This window comes from Vulpes lagopus, chromosome 6 (assembly GCF_018345385.1).
Source record: "Vulpes lagopus strain Blue_001 chromosome 6, ASM1834538v1, whole genome shotgun sequence".
Lineage (NCBI taxonomy): Eukaryota > Metazoa > Chordata > Mammalia > Carnivora > Canidae > Vulpes > Vulpes lagopus.
In genome coordinates this window covers 133,548,086-133,574,150 of record NC_054829.1, presented here as the reverse complement: position 1 = coordinate 133,574,150, position 26,065 = coordinate 133,548,086, and the positions used below count along the sequence as shown (strand labels likewise).

At 38.9% G+C, this 26,065-nt stretch overlaps 1 protein-coding gene and 1 non-coding gene across 6 annotated transcripts in view; both read left to right on the top strand.

The window, feature by feature from the left end:
- The window catches only part of INPP4B (inositol polyphosphate-4-phosphatase type II B), a 707,856-nt gene that overhangs the window by 270,754 nt on the left and 411,037 nt on the right, over positions 1 to 26,065 (top strand). The window contains exon 1 of one of the 5 annotated variants that reach the window (XM_041758015.1): positions 427 to 478. The exons of the other annotated variants lie outside the window; for them this stretch is intronic. The gene's annotated coding sequence lies outside the window, so the exon portion shown is untranslated. Of the gene's footprint in view, positions 1 to 426; positions 479 to 26,065 lie in introns of those variants that run through there. 5 annotated transcript variants of the gene reach the window in all.
- On the top strand, positions 6,983 to 7,086 carry LOC121494021. Its single transcript, XR_005988667.1, has one exon. It is a non-coding gene; the product is annotated as a U6 spliceosomal RNA (small nuclear RNA).

The window sequence follows — 26,065 nt, the reverse complement described above, 5'->3', positions numbered from 1 at the left end:
ATTTGCCTTCTAAGTGCATTAATTAGCGGCATCGGAATCTCTTTCTTAGCACTAATATATATAAAAAAAAAATCCTCATACTTACCATTATGATTTATAGCTGTTAATATACAGCAAAAAATTGTAAGATTTTCTCCAATTACATAAGGCAGCGGGTGAACAGGTGAGTTGCCTTTGAACGAAATCAAAAGATCTGACTTTACCAAGCCTCTTTTCATCCAATTATCCATTTCACAATTATAGCTGATTACGTAAATTTCTAGATTCTAAATATATGTTTCGTGTTTATCCAAGTATTTTGATATATTCCGTTCTTACTCTACTAACTTCTATTAAATGTTTCCTTTGTTTTGTGAATAATTTATATGCGCCTTTTTTTTTTTTTCATCAAATAGTTACTGAGTATCTATCTTACTCTGTGGCAGGCTGCTGAGCTTTAACTGACGTCGAGTCCCTCCCTCTCGAAGCTTGCTGTCTGGTAAGGGAGACAACCATTAATCAAATAATTGCACACTTGAAAGTTGCTGCCTTTAGAAGTGCTATGAGCTGGGGGAACAGGGGATGATTAGAACATGTAACAGGGAGATCTCATCTTCTTGGGTTCTCTGACTGAGACTAGGGTTCTCTGAAAAAGAACAGGATGGTTAGAGACCTGAAAGAGAGAGGAGCTAGCAGCAGGTGGAGACAAACATTGTCCCAGCAAGGGGCGCAGCCTGTGCAACGACACCGGAATGCTGGGGAGCTGAGCGAGGCCTGCAAAGGGCAGAGCCAAGAGCAATAAGAGAAACAGTGGCCTCCCGCTGAGGGGGTGGAGAGGCCTGTCACATGCATGCACAGGTCTCCAGTGGATGTTCATTACCCTGTGGACTAGGAGGCCTTTGAATGCTTTTAAGCTGAAAAATAATATGCAATTTGAGTTTTGAAGAGAATCATCCCAGTTGTTCTGCAAAGAAAGATTGGAGCTGGGCGAGATGGGTGCAGAGATCAGGTGGGAGGACCTCGTTATTCCTGGGCCACCGATGACGCTAGCTTGCTCCAGGATGGTGATGGTGGCATCAGGGACAAGGGGATACATCCTAGTAATAATCAGAAAATGAAAGGAACGTGGTGATAAATTGAAAATAGAAATGAGATATCTGTAACACAATTTTCTGAGGTCTGTTCTCAGTGCAGCCTGACTCAGAATTCAACGTCTGGCGGTTGAGACAAAAGTAAATTAAAAAAAAAAATCATGTATTTAAAATCTTCCCATGCACTAAAAATGGATGAATAATGTGTTTGTTTGCTTATTAATTTTATCCAGCCTAATCAATGCATTAATGTCAGTATTTTGCGAAGAAATTGAGAACTGGCCTTTGCAAATTCTGTCTCCTTTGGAGATACGTCCACCTCTCACTAGGGTCTTGCTTCATTTGGTGTGGTCTTTCCCCTTAGCCTGCGACTGTGGAATTGGCAGCAAAGGTGACCTTCATACAGGCTTGTTAAAAAAAATCTGCTCAAGAGAAACTGTATTCTGTTCGGAGAAGGCCAGGGCCATTTTACTCAGGTGTGGCTCAGATAATAGGAAATCACGTTATAATAGTGTTGAAAGCTACATCATCACCTTGCACTCATAAAAGAGAAATGATTTCTCATAGGCTACGCAAATGCGCACCAGCAGCTACCGTGGCAGATTGACCTAACACCATTTCAAGTCTTTTTTTTTTTTTCCCCAAGTTTTTGATGCTAGATAAGCATGTCTTGTTTATGTAAGATTTATCATTCTTCTGGCTGATATCCAAGAACTTCCCTAAGTCACAGCATTAGTTTCCCAGGAAAATCTATTCATTCTGACACAAACATGTTTCAACTGAGAAGTTGGATGAAGGCCTTTTCCTTCTGTTCCCTCCCGTCCCCGTCCCCTCCTGTCCTCTTCTATCCTCCCATCCCTACCCCTTCCCCTTCCGATTCCCCTCCCCTCCTCCCTCCCCTCTGCTTTCCTCTCTGTTTTAAAGAGTGACCACTTTTCTTGGTAACGACTCCTTTGGCAATGACTCTTTCATACCCTCATCATTTTATCCGTTAGAATGTCTGTTGACTTTTTTCAAACTATATCCAGAATCCAGACAGTTCTTACCACCTCCACCATTACAGCTTTCATCTAAATCAACATCATCTCCGGCCTATGTTATTGCAATAACCTCTGACTAGTCTTCTGGCGTTTAAGCTTGCCCCAGGGTTATATTCTCCCCACAGTAGTCAGTGACCCTTGAGCAACATCCCCTGTAGCAGAACACTCCTGCAAGTAGATGGTTCCTTGGCTGTCCCTCCCAGAGTAGAGGCTGGGTCCCTATCATAGCCCTAAGGACACTGCATTATTACTGCACGTGGGCTCACCTCCTCCTCTCCTCTCCTCCTCTCATCCTCTCATCAAGGAGCTCACACCCTGCCCTCCTTGCTGCCTCTCAGACATTCCAAGCATCCTCCCACATTAAGACTTCTTGGTTGCTATTTTTAATGCCTGGATGTTCTTCTTCCAGATATTGTGATTCGTTCCTTCACTTTTTTCAGGGATGTGCTCAATAATTGTCTGATCAGAAAGGCCTTTTCTGACCACTTATCTAAAAGAGCACCTTTCCTATCATTCTCAAGTACTTTTTTCTGCCTTAATTATCTTGGTTGTACATATCAAGGTCTTAACATATATGTGAGTTTAGTTACCTCTTTCTTTTTTTCTGCTGGAGTGTAAGCCCTATGATAGTTGGGGCTTTGACTTTTGTTCAGCCTAGCATCCCCAGCATTTAGAATAGTGCCTCATATCTACCAGGTACTCAATTACTTTTATAAAAATATTTTATTTATTTATTTATTCATAGAGATGCAGAGAGAGGGGGGGGGGGCAGAGACACAGGCAGAGGGAGAAGCAGGCACCATTCAGAGAGCCCGATGTGGGACTTGATCCAGGGTCTCCAGGATCACGCCCTGGGCTGCAAGCAGTGCTAAACCACTGCACCACAGGGGCTGCCCTCAATTACTTTTGGTTTAAGGAAAATATTCCTTAGGTACTCAATTACTTTTGGTTTAAGGGATAAATATTGCTATAATTCACATTTTCTAGAAGCCAAAAAAGGCAGAAAACTGATTATTCCCTAAAGACACCAGAAGAAATGAATCTCTGCCCACAGTGATTTTAGGATGTTTGACCTCCAGAACCATAGGAGAGAACACATTTCTGTTGCTTTAAGACACACTAAATTGGTGATAGTTTGTTTCAACAGCAATAAAAAACTGATAAGCTTCTGGAGCTATCTAAGATGCAGCCTCATAATCCTTTTTCACTCAGTGCTTCAGGTATGTATGGGTTGGAATTGGCATACATGGTAGTCAGGGTTGTTCTCTAAATGTTTATGGATTTTCTTTTGGGTATATGGTGAGATTGTGTGTTACTGTCCCCTTGAAGTTAGGTGTGACCATGCGGCTTTCTTAGAAAGATGATTAGTTAGTAGAAGTAGCATAGGTAACTTCCAGGTGAAGTTTATAACCCCTTGTGAATTTTGCCATACTGCCATTTTTCTTGTTGGAGTGTAGAACCTTGAAATAAATAAATAAATAAATAAATAAATAAATAAATAAATAATTATATATTATATTATATATATATTATATTATATATATTATATAAGTTTATTTATTTATTTATTTATTTATTTATTTATTTGAGGAGTGAGGGAGAGAGAATCCCAGCAGACTCCCCACCAAGCATGGAGCCCACAGTGGGGCTTGATCCCCTGACTCTGAGACCACAACCCTGAGATCACAACCTGAGCTGAAACCAAGAATCTAATGCTCAACCAACTGCACAACCAGGTTTCCCACAAGTGTGGAGTCTTGATGAGACATTCTCTCCATGAGCTTAGCCTCCTGAGAAAATAATGAGCACATTTCCTCAGCCGACACCAATGGACTTGTAGTGTGAGTAAGAGATCGTTTTATGCAAGCTGCTGAGATTTGGGGTCTATTTTGCCTAAATAGTAAATCTAGCTCAAAGATTCTCAAGCATTTTGATCTTAGTATCTTTTTTACAATCTTAAAAAAAATCTTGATATCCCAAAGAGTTCTTGTTTATGTGGGGTTATCTATCGATATTGATCATGCTAGGAATTAAAATAGGCATTCTTAAATAATTCACTTAAAAGTAAATCCACTTTATGTTCACATAAAAAATATTTTCATGAAAAAAAAACTGTATTTTCCAAAGCAAAAATAGTTTTATGAAGATAGTGGCCCTTTTATAGATATTTGTAAATATTTTTAATGTTTGGCTTTATACAAGCCAGCTGGATTCTCATATCTGCTTTTGCAGCATTCAAACTGTTGCCATTTGTTGTGGCTGAAGTATATGGAAAAGATCCAGCCTCTCATAATTATATTATATAGTTGTAAAGGAAGAAGTATTTTAATACCCTTTTCAGATAATTGTGGATATTCTTCTTTGATATTACACTAGAACTCTGTAAGCAGTAGTTTTTTAAAGATGAGTTGCAATGCAGAACTGAAATCATATTAATGAACTTCTCACTGTTACATGAGATCCATTAGTGTGTCTTTTTTTTATTATTCAGGTATAATGAACATACAGTGTTATATTAGTTTCAGGCATTAACAATATAATGATTCAACAATTCTATACATTTCTCAGCATTCGACCGTAAGATTCCTAGAAGAAAACATAAGCAACACTTTATTTGACAAGAGCTATAGAAACATTTTTCTAAATATTCCTCCTCTGGCAAGGAAAATAAAAGCAAATTTAAGCTACTGGGACTAAATCAAAGTAAAAAGCTTCTGCAGCTAAAGAAACTGTCAACAAAACAAAAGGGCAATTTACTGAATTGGAAAAGATATTGACAAATGACATATCTGATAGTGGGTTAATATCCCAAATACATAAATAACTTATTCAACTCAAAACCAAAAAAAACAAATAATCTAACTAAAAAGGGGCAGAGGACTCAAAAGGACATTTTTCCAAAACAGAAAACAAAAAAAACATCTGGATGACCAACAAACACCTGAAGAGATGTTCACGATACTAATCATCGGAGAAATACAAATCAAAACCATAATGAGATACACTTCACACCTGTCAGGATGGCTAAGGCCATTGGTCTGTCTTGCCCGTAAACGCACGTAGGCCTGACTCTGGAAAGGCATCCATTTGGTGGTTTGAAAAACATTGACTCATTGGCTTTTGCAGATCTTCTAAATGTTAACACATTTCATTATACAAGATCAAAACTCAGTTCTTTAGTATTGCTAACAAAACCTTTAAAAAGGATTTTATGTCAGTAAGTTGTTAAAACACTGTTGCCAGACACAAAATTCTAGCATTCTTTTGAATATTCAAATTCCATTGAGTTTTGAGTATCAGCATTGTTTTCCTTGAAGTATCAAAACTCAATTTGTCGTCAAGAAACACTCGATTCTGCAAATATCAGCAAAATAAGCCTGAATAATTATGTTTTTCGGGTAAATTATTCTCTCATGTAAAAATGGTACATAATGAAAAGAACGTACAACGTGAACGGTATTTCCCGGAGATGACCACATGGCCAGCAGCTTCTGACATGGCTCTTAATGATCCTCACCCCTAGGAAATCATGCCTTTGTGTCACTCTCTCCCCTTGAATGTGGGCTGGAGCTGATGACTTGCTTTTAACAAATAGAATATGGCAAAAATGAGGAGGTGTCACTCCTGTGACTGGATTATAAAAGACTATGATTTCCATCTTGCTGGATTTGTCTCTCTGGTTCTTCTCAAATGCTTGACCCCACGGAGAGGGTGACCTGGCAAGAACTGAGAGTGCCCTCTGGCCAATAGCTGCAGGGAACTGAGGACCTCAGTCCAAGGACCTCAAGTAGCTGAATCCTGCTAACAACCACATGGATAAGGTTGGAAATGGATCCCTCCCCAGTTAGACCTTGATGTGTTTGTGGTCCCAGGTGGCACCTTGATTGCATCCTTGTAAGAAACCTGAGCCAGAAGACCCAGCTAAGCAGTACCTGAATTCTTGACCCACAGAAACCAAGATATTAAACGTGTGTTGTTTTAAGCTGCTAGGTTTTGGGGTAAACTATTCAGAAATGGATAACCAATACAGCTATCTACTTCATATATAGAAGTGCTTTATAGATATGTTTAATTTTTGTCACACGGAATATTAAAGTGTGTCCTTAAGTTCCAAGATTTAATGAAAAAATAAAGAACTTTTACTAATTCATCAAAGATATTCTTAAAACTGGAATTATAGTGCATGGGGATGAAGGCGACATAGTCTGCTAGTACCAGTTGGCTCTACTGCCTCAATCGGTTGTAAGCACTCAGTGATTCTGTTGCATCTGTACCGTCAGTGCAAATGCCAACATAGTGAAAGAGGACACAAGCCAACACAGTAAAAAGGACAAATGATGTATTGGGAATTGCTTCGATTTCACAGAACTCTTGAAAAGTTTCCCGGGATCCCTCGGGATCTGGGGATCCTACCTTCAGAGCTGCTGGTACAGACCATCCCAATGATCACGTGAGATGAATCGTTAACTTGCCATCTCTAGTCGATGTATTACTACACAGTAAAGTTGCTTCGGGGATGGCAATGCAAAATGCTCTCCCTCTAAAAAAGAAAAGTGGTTTTTATAAAGTTTTGAAACTCTGCCTAGGGAGTACATGCATGTGATGGACTCTGCTCATCGATTCAGGACTCCTGAAGCACGCCTCGCTCTCGCGTTTACCACCCGTCCAGGCTTATAAATAGCAAAGCAGCGTCGGTTATCACTGTTACTTGCTGCTGCTCGTATCAGCATCTTATTTCTTGATCACTAGGGAAGGTGGTGTTCATGTTTCTGTGCATGTGTTTGTGTGGGAACGTGTTTTTGTAGGAGTTCTGTAAGAAGGAATCTAGTACAGCTTGGATAAGATTGATGACTATTTGCAAGTACCTAGTCCGTGCCTGGTTCAGCAGCACATATACTAAAACCGAAATGATACAGAGATTAGCACGGCCCCATGCAAGGATGACATGCAAATCCAAGTACATATTTCACTTGTATCTTATTATTACTAACATTGGTACTGTAGTGAATAATAATAATACTTCCTTAGGGCAAGGAATTTAGAAAATAAATATGTATGAATCAAAAATCATGCATTATTTTCTACCAAGATAAAATCCTTGCTAGTTTTTTTGTGTGTGTTTTCTTTCTTTTCATGAATTTGAAATTCAAATGGGTAATATTTTTAAAAATTTTAACTATATTAATGGTCAATTTGAACCCTAGAATTTGCTTTCAAACTTCTGCAGGTAGAAGTTCTTGCACTTGCAGGTAAATTAAACACCGAAGTACATTGATTTCATTGTGAAGAATCATGATTTCACATCACAAAGGCATCGGTATTCTATTATCCAAAATGTTTTTTAAAAGTTAAAGCTTCTTCACTCTAGGTTAATTTTGTTTATATTGTTAAACATTTTATGTAAAGTGGTAATAAAATATGTTTTTGGCCTACTTTTTACATGCTGTCCTATATATTTTATAGACTCTAAGTTCACATGCGTGCATGCATCACTATACAAATCATAAAGCAAAGGAAAGACGTAGTAAGAAGGACATCATAATTATCTTGTATTTTTAAGTGATGGAGATAACATGTTTCAAGTTCCTGAAGATTGATGTTATTTTATTAATTATGGATCCCTAGATATTAATTATGGATCCCTCGCTATTAATTATGGATCCCTAGATATTACAAGGCAGTCAGCAGTGGTTTAAAATGAAGGTGATATTCCCGTATGCATCCTACCCCAGAGCATGTCATGGTAGATTAACTGAGCTCAGATGTCTCTGCTGTTGATCCTTGTCACAGTGGCTGAGCTGATCCTTTGTAGCTGATTGACATGTTATGGCCAAAATTAATACGCTAGCCAGACCTCTGATAGATTGTCATGATGAAATCTCTCATTATTTTTCCACCTTGATTTCTACCAAGGAGTAGATACAAGTCCCTAAAAACACAATGGAAAAACATCTGAAAATAAGCAAATATTTTCTGTGGCTGGCTACTTGCTCATCTCTTTTCTCACACTTACACCTATTGATTTCAAGATGAAATTGGTTTAAAAATAAAAGTGCTCTTAAATGGTATAGAAACAGCATGTTCTTCTATCTTTCAGGGGTCAGAGAAGGGTCACCGTATATAGTTATATATACACATATACATTTAACTATATATATAACTGTTTTATGTTTAATGGCCAGGGATTCCTGCTATTAAAAAGCTGGGTTCTAGGCTATTACTGTTCTCATTTATTATTTATGAAGCTCTGTCAGTGTGCATGGTATTTAATGTTCGATGAAATTGTCCCAGACAAATTCCCCTCCCTCAGGAGCCTCCACGCTGAAAACAGGAGAACGATGCAGGTGAGGAGTTGTAGGAAGGACAGAGAGCGATTAAGGCTTACACACTTGGCATTGATTTGCCCAGTAGGTGGACGACTAGGGGGACCTGAAGCCCAGGAAATGATTTTGAGATTGAGAAGCCATTCAGTACAGTGAAACCAATAACTAGAAGCAAGGAAAGGCATCCGAAAGGAGATCTCACCCTTTAAGTGAGGAATCTACATCTTCACCTCCGACATTTCTTCATACGCTGGGTTCACCTGGTTTCTCAGCATCACCTTACTTACTCATCGTGTTCCAAACCAGTGGGTCTCAAACTTGAATATCATCAGAGTCCCGTGCAGGCCAGTAGGCGTTGTTAAAACCAGTTGTGATTATGGGGCCACATGTGGGTCCAAGTACCTGAATCAGCAGGTCTGGGGTCTTGAGTGTGCATTTCTAACAGGACCTCAGGAACTGGTGGTGTTCCTTGGAGCACCTCCGTCCTACACTAGTATCTCCAATTCCTCTTACATCTCGTCTTCCAAACTGCAGCTGAGAGTTGTCTCCAATGCTGAGCTCACACTCAGACAATTCCCCGGTTCTGTCTTTGCTTTCCTAGGCATGTCCTTCAGATTCGTGTTAGCTCTCTGACCCACCAGGTACGATCACTCTTCCTATCACTACTGCCAGCAACAAGAGAAACTACAATCACTACTCTGACTACTTGGAACACCTACTATATCAATAATAGACAATACTCTTAGACAATAATCACTCTTACGTGTATTATCTCACTACATAATGCTACTAGATCATCTGTATTATCTCCGCTTACAAGGGAAGAAGTTCATTTGCAGCAAGATTAAGTCACTAGCAGTGAGTATCACAGAAAGGATATGAATGAAGGTTTTGTTTTGTTTTGTTGATCATTATTTCGTTTTATTTTATAAATTTATTTTTTATTGGTGTTCAACTTGCCAACATATAGAATAACACCCAGTGCTCATCCTGTCAAGTGCCCCCCTCAGTGCCCGTCACCCGGTCACCCCCACCCCTGCCCGCCTCCTCTTCCACCACCCCCAGTTCATTTCCCAGAGTTAGGAGTCTCTCACCAAAACCCATGTCTTTATGCCCATCTAGTATTCAGGCCCTGCCCCCAGTCCACCTCTTTCATGCAGTCCCTCATGTGGTGCAATAGTGAGCCTTCTCCCTTCTCTCAACTGCTAATGATCTCCTTTGTATTACAAAGGCCTAGGATGTGATGAGGTGGCATTAGCAATCAGTCCAGAAGGGATAGATTAATCAAGAAATGTCACTTGGATAATTAAATGCTTGTATGACACAACACACAAATAAGTATCAGATGGAATAAAATCCGCAGTGTAAAAGATAAAACTGAAAATTTAAAAATAAGATGTAAGAGTAAAGTAAAATGTCACACAAGTGTAAACACAAACACCTGTCCAAATACAAAAAAAAAAAAAAAAAAAAGAAAGTTAAACCAAAAACCAGGGAAGTTATTTGCAGTGAATTTGAACAGTGAAGGATTAGTTAAGGAAATATATAATTAACTGTCAAGTCTTCATGATTCACAAAAGAGGAAAACCAGATGGCCGATATGTTTATAAAAATATGTTTAGAATTCAGAAATAATAAGGGAAATTAATGTTGTATATCAGCACAATATAAGTCCACACACATGAGATTAGTACGTCTGAGCATTTGCAGAGATGTGAGCCCCTGGGAATTCCTGAGGTATGCTGTTAGCATGTGACTTATTTCAAGTGCTTTGGAAAGAAGTTTGAAATACCTACTGAAGTTGATGATGTAGGTACCTATGACTCAGCTCATTCTACTTCTAGGTAAAACTCCAAAACATGTCTTCAACGGACACACAAAGGCGTATGTGCCAGGATGTTTACCACAACGTCCTTATAATAGGAATACATCGAGAACAAGGCACATATTCCTAATAGGTCATTGGATAATTAATTTTTATATTCTATTTATATAATCCTTCAGTTAAAACCGTTCAACAAAATCCACATGCGTTATCATGGATCCATCTCATGAACGTAATGTAGAATATAATTAGTAAATCACAATGTGTACCAAAGTGATGCTATTTTTATAAACTTAAAACACACAAATCCTAGATGTTATTTGTGAATCCAAACATATGAGTTAAAGTGAATATACAAACAAGAACATATACCAATTTCAGGATGATGGTTACCTTTGGGAAAGGGGAAGGAGAAAGGGATGAAGATTGGCCTTAATTGTATATGTAATCTTTTGCTTATCATTTAGATTAAAAAATCTGAACCAAATATGGCAAAGTGCTAATCCTTGTTAAATTAATGTGGCAAATACTTTTTTTAAAACATTTTATTTACTTATTCACGAGAGACACAGAGAGAGGCAGAGACACAGGCAGAGGGTTTCCCTGCGGGGAGCCCGTGGTGGGACTTGATCCCAGGACCCCGGGGTCACGACCTGAGCCAAAGGCAGACGCTCAACCACGGAGCCACTCAGGCGTCCCAATGTGGCAAATACTTTGTGTTCTTGAATCTTGCTTTTTATTTCCATATAAAATTGTTTACAAGGATTGCCTTCACTACTTTCTTTCCTTCCAAAACCTATACGATGAGTATAATGGTTTGCACAACAATTTCTCAGAAAAATCAAACAAGCTGTCAAAGTATTTATTACATATATGTTCATTACAGGTAGAGCTAAAAGGAGTAAGACAGGTCCTCATCCAAGGAGATGGAGAATATATAACCAGAGAAATCAAGTTAAATTACATGAAACAATTAAAGAAAGTTAAGTGCTATGATGTATAACAGCATTTCCCAAAAGATCCTTGAGATGTTAATAGATGTTTTATTAAAAAAAAAAGGCTTCTATGGTCAAATAAGTTTGGGAATTATTTCATAAGACATTACCCTCCTTGCAATTCACAGTGCCCATTAACATACTAATGACTGAAAGCTTTTGCAGCAAAGAAAATGGTTGTATTTTGACTAAGCCAGAATGTTCAAAATGTCTTTCTCCAAGGAAGACTTTGTTAAAATGTTTCCTTTTTTGATCATGAAAATTTTAGAAATGAAGAAACAAAAATAACACAAGGTTAACGGTATTTTTTCAAACAAATGGAGCATATTGATGACAAAGCATTTCCAAAACTAATTTTGCTGGAAACATTTTTTCTTCATTTATTCATTCACTTCATTCAACAGGTATTGTGAAATATCTGAAAGGAAATGATAGTTTCATAGTATATAGGAAATATATGCAATCCAATGTATAAGATTTCCCAGAATTAAATCATGAATGATTTCTCAGAGTAAAAGAACTCAACCCTTTAATGTTATATTGAGCATAAATCTATTTGCAATTTTATTAAAGAATTAATTTATATGAATATTTGTAAATACTAGGTATATCTCCTTGGGTCACAAGAGTATAATTTTGACACAACAATAAATAAAATTGATTAAGCAAAAATTTGTTGACTTATGCTTTATTTTTCATTGCCCATGCCTAACGCACTGTTAGCCAAACTTAATATCAGAAAGGAACTTCCCTTATTTCTACCCTTGTGACAATTTACAAATATATTAAATTCAGATGTTAAATGAAAATATCAAAATTTTGAAGTAGATATGTAAGATCTAGTACTAAGAGTTAATAGTTAACCCTTGTCCATTTGAGTGTTTCAGAAAAGCACTCTTGATTCTCATTTCAGAACCACTACCATTTATACCATTTTATATTTGGTGAAATTCTGCTGCTATTTGCTTAAAGATAAAACACTTGAATCTCATTCTTTCTGAATTTTTCATTTTCTTATAATTCCTACAGCTCTTTAAAAATTGTTTTAGGACTTACGTAAGAGAATGTTTCTGCCCTTTGCAGAAACTAAATTTGTATATGATAAAATCTCATGTGAAGTATAATTCAATACCTTTAATATTATTCAGGTTAATTAGGAATTCTGATTGTCCTAAGAGAAATTCACATCAATACTAAGAAAGTATGGGACGCCTGGGTGGCTCAGCAGTTGAGCATCTGTGTTTAGCTCAGGGCGTGACCCTGGGGTCCTGGGATCGAGTCCCATGTCGGACTCTCTGCATGGACCCTGCTTCTCCCTCTGCCTGTGTCTCTGCCTCTCTCTGTGTGTCTCATGAATAAATAAATAAAATCTTTAAAAAAATACTAAGAAAGTAATCTTTGTTTTCAGACTTATGTTGGAATCTAATGCTGGAAATGGTTAAGTGGTTTCACAAAAAATTCTACAGGTACCTAGTTTTCAGAGATGTGATTCTTCATCTGTTTTTGTTATTTCAGTCTTGGAAAGATAGTGGTGTAGACAGTAAATGTGTATCTTCTCTAGTTTTATTACCTTTTAATATTGAACTGAAATGTTAATGATAAATTGATTTTATATAGATAAAAGGCAGGTGGAAAAGAATGATACATTATCTGCTCTGGGTGCTTCCCATAATGTTAGTACTTGAGATACTCTTCTCAGAGTAAAGTCACAATTAATAGTTTGAAATTTTCTGCCAGTAAAGAAAACCCTATTTGGTTTAAATGCACTGTTAGACCTTTGCGGTATTTCAGCCAGATGTTCTTCCTAACCATCTAACTCACTTGTTTCACTATCGGTGGAAAATCTATGACTCAATTCTGGCAGTTAACAGGACTTAATGACAGGACATTAACTCACTACTCACAACTGTCTGCATAATAAAATGGTATCACCAGTAGTCCACTTAGGCTATTATAAGACAGTGGAATAATCTGTGTTACAAGTAAATTAGAGTTTTTTCTTGATTTTTTAATTTTTTAAAAAGATTTATTTATTTATTTATGATAGACATAGAGAGAGAGAGAGAGAGAGAGAGAGAGAGGCAGAGACATAGGAGGAGGGAGAAGCAGGCTCCATGCAGGGAGCCCGACGTGGGACTCAATCCTGAGACCCCAGGATCACACCCTGGGCCAAAGGCAGGCACTTAAACTGCTGAGCCACCCATGGATCCCCATAAATTAGAGCTATATATACATTATGAAGATAAGCATGTAACATTTATTTTTGTAAACAATTTCTCAGATGAGGACATTTTTCAGATGGACCTTCATTGTTTTTATAGGTGCAACTATGGACATGTATGTCTTCGAGTATTAATTATCTAAAATCGTGTCATTATCAAAGTGTTCATCCCTTCCGGTTACCCCTAGCCATTTTGCCATATCTATATGTTGGGTTTTTTTTTTTAAGATTTTATTTATTTATGAGAGAGAGAGAGAGAGAGAGAGAGAGAGGCAGAGACACAGGCAGAGGGAAAAGCAGGCTCCATGCAGGGAGCCTGACATGGGACTCAATCCCGGGACCCCAGGATCACGCCCTGGGCCAAAGGCAGGTGCTTAAACCGCTGAGCCACCCAGGCTGCCCTATATGTTGGTCTTCCCTGAAAACTAGGTGTGTAGTATCAAGTTTGAAGGAAAGGTAAATCTTGTATAAAAGAACATCAGAATGAAGAATATTTTAGTTATCTATTGCTACATAGCAAATTACCCCCCTCCCCAACACACACACACACACACACACATCTTTGTGACTTATACCAGCAAGCACTTATTATCTCATACAGTTTCTGTGTATCTAAAATTTAGTAGTAGCTTAGCTGAGTGTTTCTGGCTTGAGGTCTTTCATGAGGAAACAGTCAAGATGTTACTTGGGGTTGCATTCATCTGAAGGCTTGATTGGGGTGTGAAGATCTGCTTTCAAGATGGCTTAATCCATGACTGGCAGGTGCGGCTGACTTTTGGTAGGAGGCCTCAGTTCCTCATCATGGGGCTAGCCCTTTGAGTGCCCTCTTTACACTGCAGCTGGTTTCCCTCCGAGTGAGTGATAAAGAACAAGGCAGAGGCCAAATGGCTCGTATGAACTAAGCTTGGAAATCACATACTATTGTTTCTGTAATATCTTATTGGATATCCAGGTATCCAATGTGGGGGACGACTATGTAAGTGTGTGCATATCAGAAAATGATGGTTCTTGGAGGAGACCACCTTAGAAGCTGGCTTCTATAGGTAAGGAGGGAAAGAAATAGCAGCATAATCTGAATTAAACACTATACCTTGACTTCGTTTCAGGCCAATGAAGATCTCAATCACTTACAATAATTTCTACTGATTTCTGCAAGGTGAAGTAGCACAAGATATGTGGTATTGCTGTCTGTATATATGGATCACATTCATTCATGTCAATAATTTTGAAATCTAGGTCACGCAGAAAGTTGTCATTTTATGGTGGGGCAGCTCTAGTGTCATACATCAAGAAGTGTAGAGCTAGAATTAGAAAAGTAAGATCCAGGGTTCTTGTCTTTTAACCTTTGGTCATGGTCATTGCTTCTGGCCAGTCCAGAGGTACCTCAAGAGATTCTTGGTCTGCTTATTGCTGAAACGGGTCAATATTAAGCATCCATCTCCAGCCATTGTTCTATGAAACTGTAATTCAGAGAGATGTCAATTTTTTGCATCTATTCCACTGGTAGATGTATATGCTCATAGGTTTTAAGACTTTTGTGACACATTTTGATGATGAAACAATGAGGTCTGGAAGCAAAGACAGTGTGTAATTCACCTCCACACATATTAACTTTGCAAACATCAAGGCATAGTAAAAGGAAATGCATCATTCTAGGCAAGCAGCTGAATCATAGCTGTACAGCCTGACTTTTAGCATGAAAACCAGGAGTGGAACAGTGAAGAGTTATGAGCACTATAAAGGCAGATGAAGGAAGAACAGTGGGAGGATAATGATAGTTTTGGAATTATGGCTCAAGATGTTGTTCTTACATCCCTTTCAATGGAAATAATTTCCATTCTCGGCACAGGGTGAGCTGTTAAAGTAAATGTCAAGATAAACTTGAGATATTTTGAATAAGAGATGTTAAGGTCAGTTCAGATGCTCACTGTCTTTGTTTGAGACCAAGACATGTTCACAAACACGCATTGTTTTTGACGAATGGCTAATTAGACTGAAGGGGAAACAAGGATGCACCTGGTATCTTTCTGCATCATGGGATCACATTTCCTGGATATATTTTACTACCTGGTTCCAGGAACTCTCAACGTCAAGTATTATCAGCTGCAAAACATCAGATATTTTTATACTTAATTAGGCTAAGTGTCTGATTTATGACACTGGAGTCAAGGCTTCAAGTGAGGTCATTCACCTCAAAGAGATCAACACCCATCATGGGTAGATCTGCTACTGCATTGCTGCTTGACACTCAGGATACTTTAGTAGACCCATTGACTATTATCAGAATTTAAAAAAAAAATGTTTTCTGTTTGTAGACCTCAACTCCTGGCCTCTTATAAAAATCCAAAAAATTGAAAAATAATTTTCATATAGACTTGGAGTAGGAGTAATGGAGCTCTCTTTGAAAATTCTAGAATTTATTTGCTGGGTTTATTGTGCAGAAGGTGGAAAGAGGGGATAGTGAGGGTTATGCTGCGTTCATTTTTTTTTTTTTTTTTTGGTCTGGTCATGTAAACTAGGTGAAAAGATGAATCTCTGATGAATCAGATTCCTGATTTGAGGAAAGTTTAGCAACAAGCCTATTTACAAAGATGTGGTCAAGATTTAGGGAAAATAACAAATATGGTTCAGGGCCCTTGCAACTGTGTAATAGCAGAGAACTATTGTTATCTTTAGGGTTTTAGGGGCAGGGGACGGGAAAAGTAGCAGAATCCAGAGTGAAGTGAGTCATTTGAAGTGCTGTGGTTTCAACAGAGGGATGCAGCTGACCAGTAGTGACCTGACTGGGAGGAACCAGGAAAATAAATACGCTGTCCTCCCTCTCCTGCCGACCTCTAACCTCTAGTACTAAACCCAGCTGGAAGCCCGTCCGTGCGGCTCATATAGGTCAGGTTCTGGAGCACAGAGCAAGACAGAAAACTGTGGAGTGTGGATTTGGAGGGGCAAAGGGAAGATATCAAGCATGAAGGCCTACTTTTAATTAGCAGAATTCAAATAAAAATACATGCTCTTATTCCTGACCTCACTGAAACTAGAAATTAAAACATTATGTGGTCACCTCTAGAATGTGATTGCCTGAGTTTGAATCTTAGCTCCAACACTGACCTCTGGCAGATGACTTGCTGTCTCTAGGCTTCGTCATTAAAGAGAATCATGGTGCCAAGCCCATAGGTGGTTGTGAGGAATAAATGAATGTGAATATGTAAGCACACAGACCAGTGCCTGGCATACAGTTAGCATTATATGACTTTGTTATTATTATTGATTTAAGTCCCACACAGCATCACATAGTTGTATTGCTCCTTTTAAGGACAAATAATGTATATTGGGGTAACTTGGATTCCTTGGGTTTTCCAGTATTCTTTAGTGTTTGGCTATAACCTAAGATTAAATATGTAGGTTGCAGCAATTAAATGGAAATCCTTAACGGCCCCACTTCTAACTGAAGTAGGCAGGAAACATTTCCCTGAATATTCTCATAACAACCAGGAAGTGTGGTGAATTTCTTTACTCCAGAAGATGACTAACTGGGTTGGTACCATGTGAATTAAATATGTGATGGAAAAATTTAGTCAAATGCTCCAGCTTCCTCCACTAAATGAATCCCTTTAGGAAGCATTTCAAATGTGCTTATTGCACAGAATGGTAGAGATAAAAATAAGTCTTTGACTTGGAACAGTGCCTTTTCTTGAGATTTATTATCTAATTAAACAATTTCACAATAAAAAAAAAAAGCATTTACATTTTCATAGGAACCAAGAAACAGCAGTAATAATGTTAGCAACTAGCACTTGTAAATCCCACTAGAGTTTGCAAAGGGTCTTCACATTTACTGGCTCAATGGTTTTCAAGCTTTTGTTCAGCCATTGAACCCTTTGGTTGTCACGTGCTTGCAGACGCGTGTATCACAGGACAATGGAGCGTTCTGGTTCAAGCCCACATGATTCAAGCCCCCACTTCTCCCCACCCAGAGGTAATTCCTATTGACGGGTGCTGGGTTTCTGAGGAGGACAGTGTGAAGGCTACTTTGTCAGTTTTGTTCTTAGTCCCTTCCCTTTCTTGGGTGCAGGCCTCTGCCTTGTGGAGTCCTGTTCTGCACATGGAGCGTTGGGCCTCAGACTGTCTTCCCTGAAAATATTTGTGTTCAAGTAGAGGGAATTCTCACCTAGTGAGGACTTTGAGAACAGAAGGAAACAATGAGGAGAATTAAGAAGACCCAGAGCATTCCTTTTACATGCCCCACTCTGATTGCTTGAAACCTGACATCGCATCTGTGACCAAGAGTTAGCCGAGTTTGGGATTTTAACTTCCCCAAATCCCACGGTATATAATCCATCCAAGTAAGAACTGATGGATTGTCCTCCTTAGTCAGCAGAACACACGCAGTCTCCTAAGCAATGAACTTTCAGGAGGCGATCGAAGGCAAACTCAATTAAGCCTTGTTTTCGCTACTACTAAGCTATTTATGCACACAATATCTAAAATAATCTCGAGGTGTATGTGTGCGCGTATGCTCTGTCCCCTGCTCCCCCAGTCTTTTTCAATCTGTCTCCTCTCTTCCTCCCTCTCTGAAGACTTGTTTTGTCAGGCTCTAAGTTGAGTTCCGTGCACCATCTCTTTTAAAATTCACATTATTTTAAAATATAAATTAAAATTTACATTATTGTTTTATTTTTTAAAAATATTATTTATTTTAAAATTCACATTATTATTACTATTGGGATAAGGACATTGTGGCTGGCCTAAGTACCTTAGGTAAAGTCTTAACTGTTAGAATCTGCCCCTAGTCCACGCTCTTAACTGCGATACTAAGCCACTTGCACAAGCGGACACATTGCAGCTCCAAAACTGACAACAATAATAGCGGCACAAATTTGGAATGTCAATAATCATGGGAAATCCATGTTAAAAATAAAGGAAAGCACAAAGTTTAATTCTATCATATGTTCTTTGCTTAGAAACTTGGAGAGGAATTTGATTATATCAGTTTTCCTGTGATTGGTCTCTAAGTGGCTTCTGAGGAAAGGATGCGATCTGACTCAGCGGAAACCACGTGAGGACTGGCAAGGGGCGGGCATCCTCAAGGGGTGCTCACTTTCTGCCTGTACCTTTATGAGAATCTGTTCCAGGTGACTCAGAAGTTCCTGGAAGGTAGCATTATTCCACTCCGCTTGTAGCTGGATATGTTTGAGCTTCACATGGGTGATCCTGCTTATCATTCAATCTCGGACCAGACGTTATCTACTTGGAGAGGAGGATCTTTCTGAGCAGCCCCCCCCCCCACCAGCTCCCTATCTGGTGTCGGAATCCCAGGACTGTTAAAACGAGAATCGCTCCTTGAAATTATCTTGCTTATTTATTTATTCTTTTGATTACCAAGTCTGTATGTTTTCACCAGAATATAAACTCCACAGGGCAGGAATCTTTGTTCATTTCTGTGTCCTCGGAATGTAGAATATCATCTGGTACATATAAGGCAGCGTGTAAATATTTGCTTAGTGAATTAATATTCTGAAGTTCTTGAGGTTTGCTCAGTAATATTAACAATTTTCAGCCAAATACCTTTTCAAATGAGATTGATAAAGAGTTCTTAATGGCATTTTAAATCCTTAAAAAATGTAATGTAAAGAAAATTAAAAAGCTGCACAAATAGAATAAAATATAGAATTGTAAATTCAATATGACTTTAACTGTAAAGGTTTGAAAGAGAAAAACCTGTAAAGATGTCAAAATATTAAATACGGCTCCTATAGTGATGAGTTATGAGTAATTTTCTCTCGTACTTACAAAACAGTGTGATGAGCACAAATTACTCTTATATGGAAAATCTAACCAAGAACTGAAAAAAAATTGTAAATGGATCGACAATATTTTCCAAAGCTACAGTTTTGTTTTCAGAAATATTTTCAAATTAGGTATATTAGAGAATAATTGTGACAATAATTGTGACAATAATCATGATGATTAAAATGAGAGTAAGAAAGCGAGAAAGAAACAAATTTGGGGAAGCTAGAGATGTGAGTCATTTACTCTATATATACATATTTTTTTTTGCATAAGTTTAACTAGTAATATTTATAATAGTCTTTTCTTGGTCTTTTAAAAGAAGAGACCTAAAGAACATTATAAAATATCAATCATGATCTGAAAATGTGCTACACAGACAAAGGGTAATTCACTTGGAAGTTCGTGCACTACTGACGTCTAACAATCTCTTGGGTTTATGGTGCCGTGTAGGAGGGATAAAGAATCTTTAGCATGACTTGAAGTCATCCAGGTAGACCGTACATCAGTGAGAGCAGGAGCCACATCTTTTCAGACGCTTGTATCTCCAGGGCCTAGTGTGGTGCCGCAAGGGGTTCAACTACTTTTTAATACGTGAATACATTACATGCTATTTTTTTACAAGATTTAATATACGGAACCAAGTTATTTCTTCTGTTCTATTGTTATATTCCTGTAAAATAATATTTCATATTTTTGTTCTGTTTTTGAGGAGAAAAGTTGCCTGCCCAGTGACTGAATCTTGTGTTTTTCACTCAGAGTCCATTGAAATAGGAGTATTTATGTTCACACTTCAGAGCATTATAAATGGCTACGTCAAATCAAATCGCATCAACTTAAATATACACGTATAGGAATGATCTGGATGTTTTCCTGGAGTCCTATAAGGAAAGCATAAAACTGCAAAAATCTACTTCAGTAGTGGCTTTAAGTCTCATTCTAAATGTTCTAGTTGGGAGGTAGAGAGATAATTCTTCCTTCTACTCTAATTATATTTTTATTCATGAAAATATATCCACTTATTCCTTCTAGCTCTATGCTGTAGTGGCAATTGTTATTAAACCATCTCTTTAAAACATCAGTTCTTAACCTGGGCTGCATATTGGAATCACCTGAGGGGCATTAAAAATGACCAATGCCTAAAAAAAAAAATTTTTTTTTAATTAAAAAAAAAAAAAAAGACCAACGCCTCCTTCCCAGCCTAGATATTTTGATTTAATTTATCTGGGGGTAGCCTGGGGTACTGAAGTGTTTAAAAACCCAGAGATAATTTGAAGGTGCGACCAAGGTTGAGAGCCACTGATTTATACTGTTAACAACATTTTCTTATTTAGACAATGCTATTGTTTTCCAAACCAACCAGCTGACCCATAAGCCCCAGACCTGCAACTGGTACTAACTTATTTACAGAAGTCCTTCCAAACAATGTGTATAAATGGTTTCTAGGTGATAAAACGTTTTCCCTTTTAGACAGTATGTCAAACAGGTCATTTGTCCCCATGTTAAGGTTATTACAAAGGTTATTTCTGTACCGTTTTTAATCATTTCTTTTGTGTTCTTAGCGTCATGTCCTGATCCGTACTTCACTGGGATTATTCCTTAATGTTTCCCTTTTCACAAGTACACTGGAGAGGACTACACTTTGAAGATTTTATCCTTTGGCTAAAAATTTTAGGATGGAATTGAAAGATGAACTTATGAGAAAGTTAAAGTAGGAATAGTATATTGAACTAACCAAAATGTACCCTCTGGAACTCATAAAGAGGGAAGAAATTTGAAAATTTTAATACATCTCTGCTTTATGTAAGACTAGAAAATGAAACAAGATATTCTTCATTTCCCAAGATCTCAGAAACCCAAGTCATATTCAATTTGGAACTGACAAGTCTATTTAAACGATAAATTAGTTTAGAAAATTTGGGGGAAGATATCCACTGTTTTTAAACTCAGTTTCCTGTAGATTGGTGGCTTAAAAACATTCTTTATATATTGATTTAGTAGTATAGTATTGAGTAGAGACTTAAGGGATTTTATGCTTTTACTTCTTATGCATTAGTGCATTTTTAAATTTAAAATGTGGCTCTTGAGGGAACTCAGATAATCTTTAGCGTATGGCCAAGAAGGCATAAGACAAGTAAAAATAATAGAAGGCCTAAATGTGAGACAAATAAAAATAAGGCAAAATATCTAAAGTCTTTACTCTGAGTGCAGCTGATAAGGATGGGATACATTACAAAATAAGCCAAATTAAGTTACATAGAAACATTTAAAGCCAATTTGCCCTGATATGGGTTTTCTAGCTATGTGCAAAGGGGAGAAGGGAAGGTGTTTGATTTGTTTTTTTATTGTGTGTTTGCCAAATAAAAGGAAGTCCATGTGTCACAAGTGAATGAGCTATATGCTTGTTCTTTCTTATTGCTACAATAACTTCTCTTCGAGTAAATGAAAAAGGAATCAGGTACCTGTTTGGGGTAACTTGCCAGCTAGGAGAGCAGCTGAAAACTTAGCATTTCTCCAAAGGGGCGATGGGCTAACTGAAGGCCAGTCTTTCGTCAGCAAGACAGTGATAGGTGGTGGCAGCCTGTGCTGGATTAATCGTAGTTATTACCCCGGTCCTAAACTGGCTGAGATGAACCTCCAAAGGAGATAACGCAGAGTGGCAGTTCATTAGCCTACGTAGACTAATTAAACATCTAATTAGATTCTTACTGGGAAATACCTTCATGTGATTATGAGTCCAGAGTGACTCAGCAAGCCCACAAATTGGATTATCTGGATCTTAAACTCTCATAAAAATAATGGTGTTCCAAGAGTTAGCTTGTTCTCAAAATAGTAAGTGATGAACTTAGGAGTTAATTAGATGTCACTTATTTCCTCATTTATTTATTAAGTAGTCAATTCTGGGATCCCTATTTTCCTTCTTTATTGCAATTTCAAAATCATTATCACACTGAGAGCTTACTTTAAGTCAGACGCCCTGCTAAGCAGGGAACGGGCGTCATATTGCTGCATCTTTTACGACTGTCCCATGAGGGAGGGGTCCTGAGTCTTCTTCGACAGCCGTGAGAGAGCTGAACCTGAGAGGTGACTACCTGGTTCACATCGCCACCCTTAGGATAGACCCTGGGCCCCGTCAACAGGTAGACCGTGTGCTACACCGATGCAAAATGCAGACTCATTTTGGTACTAGCTTAATAGTTCAGTATTCTTCTAATTTTATTGGTTCTGCTTGTGTTTCTCAATGATATTATCTTCAAGAGCTATTTTTAAAAGATATTATTCGGGATCCCTGGGTGGCTCGGCGGTTTAGCACCTGCCTTTGGCCCAGGGCGCGATCCTGGGGTCTGGGGATCGAGTCCCACATCGGGCTCCCGGCATGGAGCCTGCTTCTCCCTCCTCCTGTTTCTCTGCCTTTCTCTCTCTCTCTCTCTGTGTCTATCATAAATAGATAAATAAATAAATATATAAAAAAATAAAAAAAATAAAAGATATTATTTGTTTATTTATTTAACAGAGCAAGGGGCAGAGGGAGAACGAGAGAGCTAAGCACAGAGACCAGCAAGGGGCTCAACCTCAGAACCCTGAGACCATAGCTTATGCCCAAATCAAGAGTCAGTCGCTTACCCAGCTGAGCCACCCCGGCAGCCCAAGAGCTGTTTATAGTCATTACTTAACTTAGTTGCCTGCTTTTGCTATTTTTGGGAACCACAGCCTAACAATCTGGTGCAGGTTGTTGGCACAGCCTCATTTCTTTGGCCAGGCTGAGACCTAGAGAAGAATCCTCTTAGGATCCTGATTGTTTACCGCAGGATTCCTCACCCGCGTATCATTTACATTTACACTAAAGTGTTCTTTGTTGTGAGGGACTCCCCTGTACACTGTAAAATGTGTAACAGCATCCCTGACCTCTCCACCCGCAACATGCCAATAGCAAACCTCCCTTTTCCCTGTCCCTGGTTGTGACGACCAAGAACGTCTCCAGACTTTACCCAATGGTTCCTTCGGGCAAAATTACTCTTGGTTGGGAACCATGGTTTACAAAGTCAAGAAATGGTATTAAATATTTGTGTACTAACCATAGCTATTACAACTACTGTGTTATGGTTGAAGTTCTACACACTGGTTGACAAAGAAAAATTGCATTGGGCAGAATTAGACAAGGAAGAGTAGTATTGAGACTGTTGTAATAGGGAAGAAATATTGAACTCATTCATTTGGGGAATATAAAAAATAGTGAAAGGGAATAAAGGGGAAAGGAGAGAAAATGAGTGGGAAATAGCAGAAAGGGAGACAGAACATGAGAGACTCCTGACTCTGGGAAACCAACTAGGGGTGGTGGAAGGGGAGGTGGGCGGGGGGTGGGGATGACTGGGTGACGGGCACTGAGGGGGGCACTTGATGGGATGAGCACTTGGTGCTATTCTATATGTTTGCAAATTGAACACCAATAAAAAATAAATTTATATAAATAAAAAAAAAGAAACAAGAGGGAGAAGAGTTTTAGACACTACGGAAAGCAAGGAGGAAAGTACTGGAAGACCTTAGTGGGGAGCTTGGTCCCTGGGCCATGTGATTGCTAATTGATGTCGGTGGAAGTTGGACTCCCACCCACCCCAGAGACTGCGAGATAGGGGTAACTATCATTCCTGATAATTACATTTCAGAATAATGGCCCATGGGTCCTTGAGAAAGATAGTCCTGGGTTGTAAAACCTGCAAGAGGCTGGGAGGAGATTTACATACCAAAGGAGTAAAAAAAAAAAGAATTTGCAACTGCAAATTTTTAAAAGTAAATGCTCTAAGACAAAAGAGGCTGGGAGGTGGGGCTTAGGGTCAGAAAGAAACCTGTCTGAAGCTCAGTCAAGCTGATGAGAATGGTAAACCCATCCTGGTGAGAGTTACAATAATGCTTTCATATTTAGGGTGCATTTAGGACATGTCATTTTTAAGTCCGAGGTTGGGTTGGGATTTATGCAGCCTTCACGATCTCCCAGTAAAAAATGCCTGTGGAAGGCTGTGGAGTTCCACGGCCTGCTTATTGCCCTCAGCTTACGCCTACCCAAGTTTCCATTATCTTCCTTTTACGGAACTAACACTCACAACCAGAGTCTCATCAGCTGAGCGTAAGCTGCCTTGGCTCTCAGCAGATGATGAGCATCCATTATCCATTTTCCACACGGAGATCCGTTGTAAAGGGTTTTAAGCATTGCAGGTTAAAGGACTAGGGCAGGTGCTATCTTCTTTATTTTTCATTTCTGAAGCGTGGCACGTAGTAGGAGCTTAATAGTTGCTTGCTTCATACATGGACGACACCTGGGTCTCTATTTTCATGGGTGTTCAGCTGTGTCAAAGTTAGCTGGACTCTTACCTGAGAAGTCCTCAGAAAAGCAGAAACAGTGTCCTGCTTCCCAGGGGGAGGTTTTCGGGATTTATCGTCTAGAGGTGCTGGGACACAACAGGTAGACCAAGGTCCTGGATTCTGTGGCTGAGTTCAATGATTGGTTCAACTCCACGTAATTTAACCAGCTGGAATGATCACTTAGCAGGAGCAAGATACTGTGCTAAGCACTGGGAATTAAGAGGCAAAGCGCCACACCTTCCTTAAGGGGTTCGCTAGTGCAGAGGAGCCTGACCATACTCTTGGATGCCATAGTGAATCATATCTCAAGGGAGTTTAAGGCCATGGGAACACAGAAGAAAATAACTTATCCGGTGACACCATGAAAGGCCTGGAAACAAGGAAGGCAAGACCAGAACGCTGAGCAGAATTTTGAGCGACAAATCCGAACGCCGTTGGAGAAAGCAGAGAAGTAATGGTTTCTAAGGCCGCCAGGCAATGAGGCATAACCATGAAATAGCCTGACTCTCTCTCTTGCCACTGCCCTCAATGGACTTCATTGAATTCCCTTTCTCTGTCACTGGGCCGTATCTCAGGAAGATCCCAGACCTTTCCAGGAAGAATAGTCCTTGGGTATTGGAACTGAGTTTTCTGATACTAAAACACAGTACAATCACATACCCTAACTTTCGCCTCTAATTCAAGGTAAGGCTTCTCCCATCTTCCCCGCTCAGTCCCGACACAAGGATTCCCCAGACCCCAGTGGGCAAGGGAGGAGGGCGTTATCGATCTTTTTCACTCTTTCTCCATTTTGCTCTTATAATTCTTTTTTCCCCAAAACTCTGCAGCTGGGGGTCGTCCGTGGTTGGGATACGGGTAGGAACTGGAGGTAAAGGGACAGTTGTAAACATTATAGGTCTCAAATCTGACACAGTTGCCCTGTGGTTCAGATGCCCAACCGCTGTCTCTTTCTGTGATAGGATGTTTCCTGAACATATCTGGATATGGGAAGGTGAAAAGCCCAAACCTGCTTTTTTCTAGGCTAAGGCATTTTCTAAAAGGCTCCATTACCTTATCAGCTTTAGATGGACTGGGGATAGGTGACCCAGAAGGAAGAGAAGGACATGTTTAGGTTAATCCCAGCAAGTCTGGGAAGGGGTGTCTAGCAACTCTCTCTGGAATGTGTGAAGAACATTGATCACCTGCTGTCTTCAATCTTAGGACGTCAGCCAAGACTCTATGGCAACTGAAACTTCCTATTAAATGTCTAGCTACATTTAAATTTGTAGAATATTTGCTGCTTATAGAGTACTAATACTCTAGAGTACTAATACTTATACTGATGGCAGCAAACCTGTGTTAGAAAGAGCCCGGGAACTGGAAATAGACTTACCCGAACATCAAATCAAACTTTTGACACTCATCTAAACTATGGGAATATTAGTTCCTTTATCTGCAAAATGGGGGAAA